General features: G+C 44.9%; 1 pseudogene; it reads left to right on the plus strand.

The window, feature by feature from the left end:
- LOC120050750 overlaps positions 1-14913 on the plus strand; it is a 49015-nt pseudogene that overhangs the window by 25138 nt on the left and 8964 nt on the right.

The following is a 14913-nucleotide window of genomic DNA, read 5'->3' on the forward strand; positions in this document are numbered from 1 at the left end:
TTTATTGGCATGGGAACATATGTTAACATTGCCAAAGCAAGTGAAGTAGATAATATACAAAAGTGAAATAAACAATAAAAATGAACAGTAAACATTACACTCACAGAAGTTCAAAAATAATAATCTTGCTGCTGTGATGGCATGCTGCGGTTTGTCACCCAGTAGATATGGGAGTTTATCAAAATCGGATTTGTTTTCGAATTCTTTGTGGATCTGTGTAATCTGAGGGAAATATGTGTCTCTAATATGGTCATACATTGGGCAGGAGGTTAGGAAGTGCAGCTCAGTTTCCACCTCATTTTGTGGGCACATAGCCTGTCTTCTCTTGAGAGCCAGGTCTGCCTACAGCGGCCTTTCTCAATAGCAAGGCTATGCTCACTGAGTCTGTACATAGTCAAAGCTTTCCTTAAGTTTGGGTCAGTCACTGTGGTTAGTTATTCTGCCACTGTGTACTCTCTGTTTAGGGCCAAATAGCATTCTAGTTTGCGCTGTTTTTTTGTTACTTCTTTCCAATGTGTCAAGTAATTATCTTTTTGTTTTCTCATGATTTGGTTGGGTCTAATTGTGTTGCTGTTCTGGGCCTCTGTGGGGTGTGTTTGTGTTTGTGAATCGAGGCCCAGGACCAGCTTGCTTAGGGGACTCTTCTCCAGGTTCATCTCTCTGTAGGTGATGGCTTTGTTATGGAAGGTTTGGGAATCGCTTCCTTTTAGGTGGTTGTAGAATATAACGTCTCTTTTCTGGCTTTTGATAATTAGCGGGTATCGGCCTAATTCTGCTCCACATGCATTATTTGGTGTTCTACGTTGTACACGGAGGATATTTTTTGCAGAATTCTGCATGCAGAGTCTCAATTTGATGTGTGTCCCATTTTGTGAATTCTTGGTTGGTGAGCGGACCCCAGACTTAACAACCATGAAGGGCAATGGGTTCTATAACTGATTCAAGTATTTTTAGCCAGATCCTAATTGGTATGTCGAATGTTATGTTCCTTTTGATGGCATAGAATGCCCTTCTTGCCTTGTCTCTCAGATCGTTCACAGCTTTGTGGAAGTTACCTGTGGCACTGATGTTTAGCCCAAGCGGTGTCTAGATGGACTTTGTATTTGTGGTCCTGGTGACTGGACCTTTTTTGGAATACTATTATTATAGTATAGTCCCCGAGATATGCAACTTTTCAGGGAAGTCAGGAACCAATACACACAGTCAGTAAGGAAAGCTAAGGCTAGCTTTTTCAAACAGAAATTTGCATCCTGTAGCTCTAACTCCAAAAAGTTTTGGGACACTGTAAAGTTCATGGAGAATAAGAGCACCTCCTCCCAGCTGCCCACCGCACTGAGGCTAGGAAACACTGTCACCACCGATAAATCCACGATAACCGAGAATTTCAATAAGCATTTCTCTACGGCTGGCCATGCTTTCCTCCTGGCTACCCCAACCCTGGCCAACAGCTCTGCACCCCCCACAGCTACTTGCCCAAGCCTCCCCAGCGTCTCCTTCACCCAAATCCAGATAGCAGATGTTCTGAAAGAGCTGCAAAACCTGGACCCGTACAAATCAGCTGGGCTAGACAATCTGGACCCTCTCTTTCTAAAATTATCCGCCGCCATGTCACAACCCCTATTACTAGTCTGTTCAATCTCTCTTTCATATCATCCGAGATTCCTAAAGATTGAAAAGCTGCCGAGGTCATCCCCCTCTTCAAAGGGGGAGGCACTCTAGACCCAAACTGTTACAGACCTATATCCATCCTGCCCTGCCTTTCTAAAGTCTTCGAAAGCCAAGTTAACAAACAGATCACTGACCATTTCGAATCCCACCGTACCTTCTCCGCTATGCAATCCGGTTTCTGAGCTGGTCACGGGTAAACCTCGGCCACGCTCAAGGTACTAAATTATGTCATAACCGCCATCGATAAAAGACAATACTGTGCAGCCGTATTCATCGACCTGGCCAAGGCTTTCGACTCTGTCAATCACCGTATTCTTATCGGCAGACTCAACAGCCTTGGTTTCTCAAATGACTGCCTCGCCTGGTTCACCAACTACTTCTCAGATAGAGTTCAGTGTGTCAAATCAGAAGGCCTGTTGTCTGGACCTCTGGCAGTCTCTATGGGGTTACCACAGGGTTCAATTCTTGGGCTGACACCATTCTGTATACATCTGGCCCTTCTTTGGACACTGTGTTAACAAACCTCCAAACGAGCTTTAATGCCATACAACACTCCTTCCATGGCCTCCAACTGCTCTTAAACGCTAGTAAAACTAAATGCATGCTTTTCAACCGATCGCTGCCCGCACCCGCCCGCCCTACTAGCATCACTACTCTGGACGGTTCTGACTTAGAATATGTGGACAACTACAAATACCTAGGTGTCTGGCTAGACTGTAAACTCTCCTTCCAGACTCATATTAAGCATCTCCAATCCAAAATTAAATCTAGAATCGGCTTTCTATTTCGCAACAAAGCCTCCTTCACTCACGCTGCCAAACATACCCTCGTAAAACTGACTATCCTACTGATCCTTCGACTTCGGCGATGTCATTTACAAAATAGCCTCCAACACTCTACTCAGCAAACTGGATGCAGTCTATCACAGTGCCATCCATTTTGTCACCAAAGCCCCTTATACCACCCACCACTGCGACCTGTATGCTCTCGTCGGCTGGCCCTCGCTACATATTCGTTGCCAGACCCACTGGCTCCAGGTCATCTATAAGTCTCTTTTTGGTAAAGCACCGCCTTATCTCAGCTCACTGGTCACGATAACAACACCCACCTGTAGCACGCGCTCCAGCAGGTATATCTCACTGATCATCCCCAACACCCACTTTGGCCACCTTTCCTTACAGTACTCTGCTGCCAATGACTGGAACGAATTGCAAAAATCGCTGAAGTTGGAGACTTATATCTCCCTCACTAACTTTAAGCATCAGCTATCCGAGCAGCTTACCGATCGCTGCAGCTGCACATAGCCCATCTGTAAATAGCCCACCCAACTACCTACCTCATCCCCATATTGTTTTTATTTACTTTTTGCTCTTTTGCACACCAGTACTTCTACTTGCACATCATCATCTGCACATCTATCACTTCAGTGTTAATTTGCTAAATTGTAATTACTTTTCTACTATGGCCTATTTATTGCCTTACCTCCTTACTCCATTTGCACACAGTGCATATAGATTTTTCTATTTTGTTATTGACTGTACTTTTGTTTATCCTATGTGTAACTCTGTGTTGTTTTTTGTCGCACTGCTTTGCTTTATCTTGGCTAGGTCGCAGTTGTAAATGAGAACTTGTTCTCAACTGGCCTACCTGGTTAAATAAAGGTTAAATAAAAAAAATAAAACATTTTGGTCTTACTGAGATTTACTGTCAGGGCCCAGGTCTGGCAGAATCTGTGCTGAAGGTGCTGCTGTAGGCCCTCCTTGGTTGGTGACAGAAGCACCAGATCTTCAGCAAACAGTAGACATTTGACTTCAGATTCTGGTAGGGTGAGGCTGGGTGCTGCAGACTTTTCTAGTGCCCTCGCCAATTCGTTGATATATTGTATATATATGTTGAAGAGCTTACGCTGCATCCCTGTCTCACCCCACGGCCCTGTGGGAAGAAATGTGTGTGTTTTTTGCCTATTTTAACCTCACACTTGTTGTTTGTGTACATGGATTTTATGATGTCGTATGTTTTTCCCCCAACACCACTTTCCATCAATGTATATAGCAGACTCTCATGCCAAATTGTGTCGAAGGCTTTTTTGAAATCAACAAAGCATGAGAAAACTTTGTCTTTGTTTTGGTTTGTTTGTTTGTCAATCAGGGTGTGCAGGGTGAATACATGGTCTGTTGTATGATAATTTAGTAAAAAGCCCATTTGACATTTGCTCAGTACATTGTTTTCACTGAGGAAATGTACGAGTCTGCTGTTAATGATAATGCAGAGGATTTTCCCAAGGTTGCTGTTGACGCATATCCCACGGTAGTAATTTGGGTAAAATTTGTCTCCACTTTTGTGGATTGGGGTGATCAGTCCTTGGTTCCAAATATTGGGGAAGATGCCAGAGCTAAGGATGATGTTAAAGAGTTTTAGTATAGCCAATTGGAATTTGTTGTCTGTATATTTTATAATTTCATTGAGGATACCATCAACACCACAGGCCTTTTTGGGTTGGAGGGTTTTTATTTTGTCCTGTAGTTCATTCAAGGTAATTGGAGAATCCAGTGCGTTCTGGTAGTCTTTAATAGTTGATTCTAAGATTTGTATTTGATTATTTATATGTTTTTGCTGTTTGGTCTTTGTTATAGAGTCAAAAAGATTGGAGAAGTGGTTTACCCATACATCTCCATTTTGGATAGATAATTCTTCATGTTGTTGTTTGTTTAGTGTTTTCCAATTTTCCCATAAGTGGTTAGAGTCTATGGATTCTTCAATTACATTGAGCTGATTTCTGACGTGCTGTTCCTTCTTTTTCCGTGGTGTATTTCTGTATTGTTTTAGTGATTCACCATAGTGAAGGCGTAGTCTCAGGTTTTCCGGGTCTCTATGTTTTTGGTTGGACAGGTTTCTCAATTTATTTCTTAGATTTTTGCATTCTTCATCAAAACATTTGTCATTGTTGTTCATTTTCTATTTGAGATTTTTAGATTTGATAGGGAAGCTGAGAGGTCAAATATACTGTTGAGATGTTCTACTGCCAAGTTTACACCTTCACTGTTACAGTGGAACGTTTTGTCCAGGAAGTTGTCTAAAAGGGATTGAATTTGTTGTTGCCTAATTGTTTTTTGATAGGTTTCCAAACTACATTCCTTCCATCTATAGCATTTCATAATATTACTCAGTTCCTTTGGCTTTGATGCCTCATGATTGAGTATTGCTCTGTTCAAGTAGACTGTGACTTGCTGTGCTGTGGTCTGATAGGGGTGTCAGTGGGCTGACTGTGAACGCTCTGAGAGACTCTGGGTTGAGGTCAGTGATAAAGTAGTCTACAGTACTAGTGCCAAGAGATGAGCTATAGGTGTACCTACCATAGGAGTCCCCTTGAAGCCTACCATTGACTATGTACATACCTAGCGTGCGACAGAGCTGCAGGAGTTGTGACCCATTTTTGTTGGTTATGTTGTCATAGTTGTGCCTAGGGGGGCATATGGGGGAGGGAATGTTGTCACCTCCAGGCAGGTGTTTGTCCCCCTGTGTGCTGAGGGTGTCAGGTTCTTGTCCGGTTCTGGCATTTAGGTTCTGGCATCGCCACGGTCTAGTCCCTGGGTCTGGAAATGATTGATTTCCCCCTCCAGGATGGAGAAGCTGTCTTCATTAAAGTATGGGGATTTTAGTGGGGGGATATAGGTAGCACACAGAAGGACATTTTTCTAAGGTAATTTCCTTTTGAATTTCTAGCCAAATGTAAAATGTTTCTGTTTTGATTAATTTAATGGAGTGAGTTAGGTCTGCTCTATACCAAATTAGCATACCCCCTGAGTCCCTTCCATGTTTCACACCTGGTAGTTTGTTGGATGGGACTACCAGCTCTCCGTCACCTAGAAGGGCAACCAGTGTGTCTGTCTCCTCTATACCAGGTTTCTTGTAGGATGACAATGTCTGCATTTCTGATTTCTTTGATGAAGTCCAGGTTCCTGATCTTTAGGCCAAAGGTAGATGACTTCAGGCCTTGGATATTCCAGGATGAGATAGTGAAGGCTTTGTGTTCCATAAAGTGTCTAATGTTGTTGGTCGTGTGGTTTGGCCTCAGGCCAGGAAGTGTGAGCAGAGCCTGCTGAGCATCTGGTACATGCTATTGGCTTGGGCTAGTGTAAGAGTGGGGGTTGGGCCTGTTTGCCCGCTCACTGCCTGGGCGTATGTGTGACTTCCATGTTGAGGTCCTCTTTGTGGGGGTGGGGTACATGGGGTGGGCAGGAGGGGCATAGGTCTGATCTGAGGGGGCCTAAATGGGGTGTGTGCATGGTTGACTTGGGGGGGTGTTGATCGGTTGGGGTGGGGGTGTGTATGTGTCTGGTGGTGTTGTGGTCTGGATGTAGGTCCTCTTGGTGTGGGTTTTCTATGTGGGGGTCGGGGGGGGGGGTCCCGCAGGTCTGGGAGTGTGTCTCGCTGGTCTGGGTGGGGTGTCTATTGATCAGTTGCTCCTGTGTGAAGTGTTGGGGCTGCATTTAAGAGCGATGTCCTTTAGAGTCCGGGCGAAGGTGGGCAGTGCTGCCCACCAGGTGGACCTGGTCATAGAGGCTGTTCAAGTCCAGGGTGGAGTGGAGGGCTAGGAAAACATTTGGTTTTGAGGCACAGTCACAGGAAATACTTGCGTTTACCAGCTGTATTGTAGCAGGGAAGTCTTTTCGTGGTAGCAGGGTGGAGATAACCACTTGTGCATTGGGGAAAGTAGAAGAAGCTTTTTCAATCACTCCCGTCAGTGCTGTGGCCACCCTTTCCTGCTGTGGTCTCAGGTCGTTTGTGCCTGTGTGTATTATTACGTGGCTAGGTGAACCTAGTTGGTCCTCAGACAGAATGTCTAGGGCGCGCTGGGTGGACACCAGAGTTTAGACACACTGTGTTTGGGAAAAAGTTTTTTTTCTTTCTCTCACCCCCCTTTCTCTCTTACTCATCTTCCCCCTTCTCCCTTTCTTCCCCCCTCTCCACACCCCCAACCCTCTCCTTCGCCTCCTCTACCCCTCTACAGCAGACACTCCTGCCCAGAGGGTGCAGTTCCTTCTGGGGACAGAGGATGGTGATGAGGAGCACATACCTCATGCCCTCTTCACTGAGCTGGATGAGATCTGCCTGAGAGAGGGCGAGGATGCAGAGTGGAAGGAGACCGCCAGGTAACCAATCGCACGACCCGCTCCAGCTTCACAGCCAATCAGGTGTCCGTTTTTCTGCTTATGCGTATCTGTGTGTGTGTGTAGGTGGCTGAAGTTTGAGGAGGACGTGGAGGATGGAGGCGAGCGTTGGAGCAAGCCCTACGTGGCCACCCTGTCTCTTCATAGCCTATTTGAGCTGAGGAGCTGCATCCTCAACGGCACTGTGCTGCTGGACATGAGGGCCAACTCACTGGAGGAGATCGCCGGTACGTAGAGTGGTGCTGGATTGGAGGGTGGCCAGAAGGTTGCTGGTTCAAATCCAAGGGGTCGACGGGGAAAGTCTGGCGGGAGTGAGTCTGCAACTGGAGAGTTACCGGAGTTAGAATATCAGGTGCCAACTACTGCCGTTGTGCCCTTGAGTAAGGCACTCAAACCCCTAACCAATCTATATGTGTGTTCTCTCAGATATGGTCCTGGACCAGCATGAGGTGTCGGCCGCGGTGGGGGAGGACGTGAGGAGGAGGATCCGTGAGGCGCTCCTGAAGCAGCACCACCACCAGAACCACAAGAAGCTGTCCAACCGCATCCCCATCGTACGCTCCTTCGCCGACATTGGCAAAAAGCATTCCGAGCCCCACTCCATGGACAAGAACGGTGAGCTCACCAACCAACCAACCAACCAACCACACACAAATCACAGTTTTGTGGCTTTTCTGATTGTTGTCCTGTATTGTGTTTCTATGTGACTTGATGTGTTGTTTGATTAATATCTCAACTACTATCTACATTCTCTCCTTTTGTTTGTGTGTATGTGTCTATGTCTGTATGTGTCTGTGTGTGTCTGTGTGTGTGTGTCATATGTCATATGTATGTCTGTGTGTGTGTGTGTGTGTATATATATATATATATATATATATATATATATATATATATTGTGTATATATGTACACAGTTGAAGTCTGAAGTTTACATACACTTAGGTTGGAGTCATTAAAACTCGTTTTTCAACCACTCCACACATTTCTTGTTAACAAACTATAGTTTTGGCAAGTAGGTTAGGACATCTACTTTGTGCATGACACAAGTAATTCTTCCAACAATTGTTTACAGACAGATTATTTCACTTATAATTCACTGTATCACAATTCCAGTGGGTCAGACGTTTACGTACACTAAGTTGACTGTGACTTTAAACAGCTTGGAAAATTCCAGAAAATTATGTCATGGCTTTAGAAGCTTCTGATAGGCTAATTGACATAATTTGAGTCAATTGGAGGTGTACCTGTGGATATATTTCAAGGCCTACCTTCAAACGCAGTGCCTCTTTGCTTGACATGGGAAAATCAAAAGAAATCAGCCAAGACCCCAGAAAAAATTGTAGACCTCCACAAGTCTGGTTCATCCTTGGGAGCAATTTCCAAACGCGTGAAGGTACCACATTCATCTGTATAAACAATAGTACACAAGTATAAACACCATGGGACCACGCAGCTGTCTTACCGCTCAGGAAGGAGATGCGTTCTGTCTCCTAGAGATGAACATACTTTGTGCGAAAAGTGAAAATCAATCCCAGAATAACACCAAAGCACCTTGTGAAGATGCTGGAGGAAACGGGTACAAATGTATCTATATCCACAGTAAAATGAGTCCTATATCGACATAACCTGAAAGACGCTCAGCAAGAAATAAGCCACTGCTCCAAAACCACCATAAAAAAACAGACTACGGTTTGCAACTGCACATGGGGACAAAGATTGTATTTTTTGTAGAAATGTCCTCTGGTCTGAAGAATCAAAAATATAACTGTTTGGCCATAAGGACCATCGTTATGTTTGGAGGAAAAAGGGGGATGCTTGCAAGCCGAAGAACACCATCCCAACCATGAAGCACGGGGGTGGCAGCATCATGTTGTGGGGGTGCTTTGCTGCAGGAGGGACTGGTGCACTTCACAAAATAGATGGCATCCTGAGGAAGGAAAATTATGTGGATATATTGAAGCAACATCTCAAGACATCAGTCAGGAAGTTAAAACTTGGTCACAAAGGGGTCTTCCAAATGAACATTGACCCCAAGCATACTTCCAAAGTTGTAGCAAAATGGCATAAGGACAACTAAGTCAAGGTATTGGACTGGCCAGCACAAAGCCCAGACCCCAATCCTATAGAAAATTTGTGGGCAGAACTGAAAAAGCGTGTGTGAGCAAGGAGGCCTACAAACCTGACTCAGTTACACCAGCTCTGTCAGGAGGAATGGGCTAAAATTCACCCAACTTATTGTGGGAAGCTTGTGGAAGGCTACCCAAAACGTTTGACCCAAGTTAAACAATTTAAAGGAAAAAATAGTAATTGAGTGTACGTAAACTTCTGACCCACTGGGAATGTGAAATACAAGCTGAAATAAATTATTCTCTCTACTATTATTCTGACATTTCACATTCTTAAAATAAAGTGGTGATCCTAACTGACCTAAGACAGGGAATTTCTACTAGGATTAAATGTCAGGAATTGTGAAAAACGGAGTTGAAATTTATTTGGCTAAGTTGTATGTAAACTTCCGACTTCAACTATATATATATATATATATATATATATATATATATATATATATATATATATATATATAAACACACGTCTGCTTGTGTCTGTGTGCATGTATGTGTGTTCGTTTACACATCCAGTCGACAGCTCCCCCCCTCTTTTGCACCTTTAAGACGAAGGCGTCCCCCAAGACTGACACAAACACACGCAGACAGGCCTTCAGACAGGCCTTCTCCTGCAGGCCATGCGCTCTGTGTGTGTGCTGCCCTCCATGTGTGTCCACCTCCACCATCACCCCTTCCCCATCTGTAAGCCCCACCCCGTCAAAGCACTCCTGCCGTGGCTGCCTCCCCTCAGATCCAGACAGCCAATCCCTGCCTTGCAGAGCTAAGCGGAGCTCTATTCGCTTCAGCTTCCACCAGGCTGTTGGCCAGGGTTACTGCCCTATCCCAACAATGGACCCAGATGAGGAGATCTATACAGGCAACTAGCCAGGACGCCTATAGTCTAGTCTGAGACTAACACTGGGCCTTTCTCAAATGGAACTCATTTAGATGTTGCAAGCACAGAAACCAGTCATAACCACTTCATTACCTCCAGTACGCCATAGATAATCTCCCTGTGTTTTCTCTAATCTCTTGGGCAGTCCCAAACCTTCAAAAGTAAAATAGTACTACTTGCAAATTCAATTTAGAAAGTGCAACGTTTTGATCACAAAGACAATCGTCAAGGCCTCATTCCTTCTTTAATCTAGGTAGGATTAATCAATTGATGAATTTCATCTAGATTATAATGTTACACTAAAAGTCTTAATCTGAATACAGTGCAGTATGTTGTCCAGTGACAGTGACTAACAGTCTGGCTCTCTCCTGTCCTGATGTCTCCCAGGTCAGACTGTCTCTCCCCAGTCCCAGCCAGCCACCACAGAGGGCAAGGAACATGTCAGCCGGGAGAACAGCCATGTGGACTTCAGCAAGGTAAGTCCCCACTCATCTAGCCTGGTCGCACCATTATTTGTATGTTCTGTATAGCCAACTCGTATGGTTGTTGTCATACTAAGGTTGGCTACCAGGCTACCAGGCTATCCAAAAGTTTCCACTAAGCACAATTCTACTTTATCGACATGCAGTACATTAGCTAGTAGCTACATTACTGTGACTATGCTAACCACCAGTTAGTATGTGTTAGACCAGTGCATTTACTATGCTGTGTGACCCACTCAAAGCGTTTAGCCATTTCTCTGTAGCTCAATGAATAATAAACCCACTGATTCTAGTCACAACCCAGTATCTAGCCAGACATCTGCTGTAGCCTATTTATGACAGATTTCTCAGTGGGCCTATCCATGATCCCTTGGCCCTCATTTCAGTCGACCCTATTTAGCATATTTTCCTATCTCCTATTAGCTAAATAGGATTATTGTCTGTAGATTGACCTCCACTTCATGAAGAAGATTCCCCCCGGTGCAGAGGCATCCAACGTCCTGGTGGGGGAGCTAGAGTTCTTAGAGCAGCCCGTGGTGGCCTTTGTCCGTCTGTGTCCCGCCGTGCTGCTCAACGGCCTAGCTGAGGTCCCCATCACCACCAGGTCAGACACGCACACTCTCATTTTATTATAATATTGTTGTTAATGATGATTACTGTTAATACTATGAATTGTATGTGTTCGTAACTAAAGTGGGATAGGTGTTTTTGCATTGGGTAAGTTCCTGAGTGGATGCACACTATTTAAGATAAAAATTTTAAAAAAATGTTAAAACCTTCTTCTATGTTCTCCCTCAGGTTCCTGTTCATTCTGCTGGGGCCTCTGGGAAAAGGACCACAGTACCATGAGATTGGCCGATCCATCGCAACTCTGATGACAGACGAGGTAAGTAGCCACGTTGCATTAGTCATGTGTGCACTTTTCCCTGTGTGGCCTTTGGTTATGTTAGCCAAGTTTAAGAACAGCTCATGATGACGCATACAGGTTAACCCCATTCCCTCTCTGCTCCTCCCAGGTGTTCCATGACGTGGCGTATAAAGCCAAGGACAGGAACGACCTGGTGGCCGGCATCGATGAGTTCCTGGACCAGGTGACTGTGTTGCCACCTGGGGAGTGGGACCCCTCCATCAGGATAGAGCCGCCCAAAAACGTGCCCTCTCAGGTGAGCCTCTTCCTGGTGGTGTCTATGCCATCACCCCTAACCAGAGACTTATTTTGAGATGCATATATATTTGACTCTGACCCTATGCCATCATCTCTTAGTTTGCTTCCGACTGCATCACTGACTAAACCCTATCTGAATTTTACTCGGATTTAACTGCTGGTGTACCCCAAGGACACACTCTAAATCCCTTCTGAATCCATTTGTTTTGTTTTTCTATCATCAGCTGTTTTTGGTACGTGCCAGACTGCTTGTCCTTAAAAAAGCAGTCCCGTGTTGTTGGAAGGAATGTTTTTCCTGACAGGCTATTTTAGGACAATCCCTACTAGTGGAGATGCATTGAAAATAAATGATATAGCTATTTTTGGCAAATAAATATTTATTTTCCATCCGACCTCTGACCTCTATTCTTTACCACACAGGAAAAGCGCAAGGTCCCTCCTCTACCCAACGGAGATCTGGGAGAAGCAGAGGAACCTGGTGGCCATGGAGGCCCAGAGCTACAGCGCACAGGAAGGTAGGTTTGAGTGTGTGTGTGGTGGTTGTGAGTTGAAGGGAAGTGGTGTGCGTGTTTGGGCTGAGATTAGGCTGGCTAGAACTGTGAGTGTGATCTACAGCACTGTGGACCATCTAAGGTCCTCTTTGTCTTTCAGTCCCCTGTTTGTCTCCTCTCCGGCGGTCCCTGTCCCCAGCAGTACATCTAGCCATCCTTTAAAAAACACACATCCTTATGGGTCTCTCTCGTTCCTCAAGCTCTGCGTTCACAAAAAGAGCTGTGATTGATTCAGTGTGATACATGCATTTGGAATCATCCATGCATACTTTTCTACATAAGACCAGCATCACTTATTAAAATGTGCCTCGACAACACTGGGGGAAAAACTCTAGCTATTTTGGTAATTTGACGTCCACATATAAATCACTAACTGTGCATTAACTAAGGGCCGATTTGAATCTTTTATTAAGCCATTATTAGTTTGTCATGTAATCATGTCCACTTATAATACGAGCACTAAGTGTGCATTAACTAAGTGCTGACCTGAATCTGTTTCATAGGCGATAATTAGTTCAATAGTTAATAGCCTACAGCATTCGCTCATAAGCATTTTGATCCTGTAAATAAAGTGTTACTTAATCTTTTAAAATGCCTAATAAATACTTAACAGTGCAAAATAATGTATATGAATTATTAGTAGCTTATAAGTACTTATGGACACTCACATTACAGTGTTACAACTTTATTAACAATACTTTATTGCAGGTGTCATGTGTTCTGGGTATCTACAGTAGTGTAGTAGAGGGTATCTAGAGCGAGGAGGAAGCTGCAGTAGTGTGATACAGTATATTTAGAGGGAGGCAGTAGGCTATGTGCAGTTGTAGTAAGTGGTACTGTATGTCGTGGGATTTGAAGTGATGTAGTTGTAAGGGATGCTCCCTGCTACAGTAGGTCTCTGAGGAACTCATCCTGACGTGTAAAGTAGATTGGCCTGCAGCCCAGTTCTGCTATGAGCCATGATCTCCCGGAGGGCCACAGCATAGCATCCATCCCCGCTCGGCTGAAATACCACTCAAAGTCACACCCCCCGTTACCCCGGCAACCGCCTCTGGCTAGGTCGCCATGTGCTTCCTCTAACATCAGAATGTTTCCTCTCTCCTCCTAGTGTGTGGCCTGTGAGGGGAAAAAAATATTTAAAAACACACTATGGTGCATACTTTTTAATTGAAACTGAAAAATGAAAGGGAACACATATGACTCCTTTTACTTCATATGGTATTTGATGCTGGTTCACTAAGGTGGTGTGTGTGTGCTCGTGTACATCCGCTAATGTGTGTGTGATTTCCAGGTTCTTTGGAGGGTTCTTCATGGACATCAAGCGCAAGGCGCCCCACTACCTATCTGACTACACGGACGCTTTGAGCCTGCAGTGTCTGGCCTCCTTCCTTTTCCTCTACTGTGCCTGCATGTCTCCTGTCATCACCTTCGGAGGACTGCTGGGGGAAGCCACCGAGGGACGCATAGTAAGACACACCGCTCATACCACATGACACGCGTTGGCTTTGCTGCGTTAACAACATGTTATCACGAATGGCAGGAGAACAGTCTGGCTTTCTGAAGGCCTACTTCACGTGTTCGCTGGGATTTCTGATGGAGTAATGCACAACAATAAAGCACTTTTATATTCACACGTTAGGTAAGCACGATGGTGTCCTGATGAAGCTGAACTAAACGAATAGCTAGGTTTTGGTTGCCGTATCCCCTAGTAGACACCCATGTTCAACAAATAAAGACTGCACAGACAGTGTAGTTATTATGAAAGTGCTATGTAACCTATCGTCCATTAACCCATTACTGTCACTTCCCCTTTTGGCCAGAGTGCAATTGAGTCGCTGTTCGGAGCCTCCATGACGGGGATAGCCTACTCCCTGTTCGCTGGGCAGCCTCTCACCATCCTAGGCAGCACAGGCCCTGTTCTAGTCTTTGAGAAGATTCTCTTCAAATTCTGCAAGTGAGTTTGCCCCATTTCAGATACATTGTCACATTGTCTTAGGTGCTCTCATCACTGTGACATGGCTACAGTACATTGTTCCTGGCATTCAGGAAGACTTTAAGTATATGGGTTTTTCTAAGGCTGTCTGTGTGCGTGTGTCTGTGTCTGTGTCCGTGTCCGTGTCTGTGTCTGTGTGTGTGTGTGTGTGTGTGTGTGTGTGTGTGTGTGTGTGTGTGTGTGTGTGTGTGTGTGTGTGTGTGTGTGTGTGTCCGTGTGTGTCCGTGTGTGTGTCGCTCGTGTGAAAATCGGTGACAACCTCAGCCCAAGAAGAAATTTCCTTTTGGTCTAATAGTTAAGACGTTGGTCTTCCGAGTGGGAGATGAGGGTTCACATCCCACCAGTTACACGTGTTCATCAGAATCCCAGAAAATCTGATGAAACAAAAATAGAACTGTTTGGCCATAATGACCATCGTTATGTTTGGAGGAAAAAGGGGGAAGCTTGCAAGCCGAAGAACACCATCCCAACCGTGAAGCACGGGGGTGGCAGCATCATGTTGTGGGCGTGCTTTGCTGCAGGAGGGACTCGTGCACTTCACAAAATAGATGGCATCCTGAGGAAGGAAAATTATGTGGATATATTGAAGCAACATCTCAAGACATCAGTCAGGAAGTTAAAGCTTGGTCGCAAATGGGTCTTCCAAATGGACAATGACCTCAAGCATACTTCCAAAGTTGTGGCAAAATGGCTTAAGGACAACAAAGTTAAGGTATTGGAAGGGCCATCACAAAGCCCTGACCTCAGTCCTATAGAAAATATGTGGGCAGAACTGAAAAAGTGTGTGCGATCAAGGAGGCCTACAATCCTGACTCAGTTACACCAGCTCTGTCAGGAGGAATGGGCCAAAATTCACCCAACTTATTGTGGGAAGCTTGTGGAAG

The sequence above is a fragment of the Salvelinus namaycush genome, chromosome 7 (assembly GCF_016432855.1).
Source record: "Salvelinus namaycush isolate Seneca chromosome 7, SaNama_1.0, whole genome shotgun sequence".
NCBI lineage: Eukaryota > Metazoa > Chordata > Actinopteri > Salmoniformes > Salmonidae > Salvelinus > Salvelinus namaycush.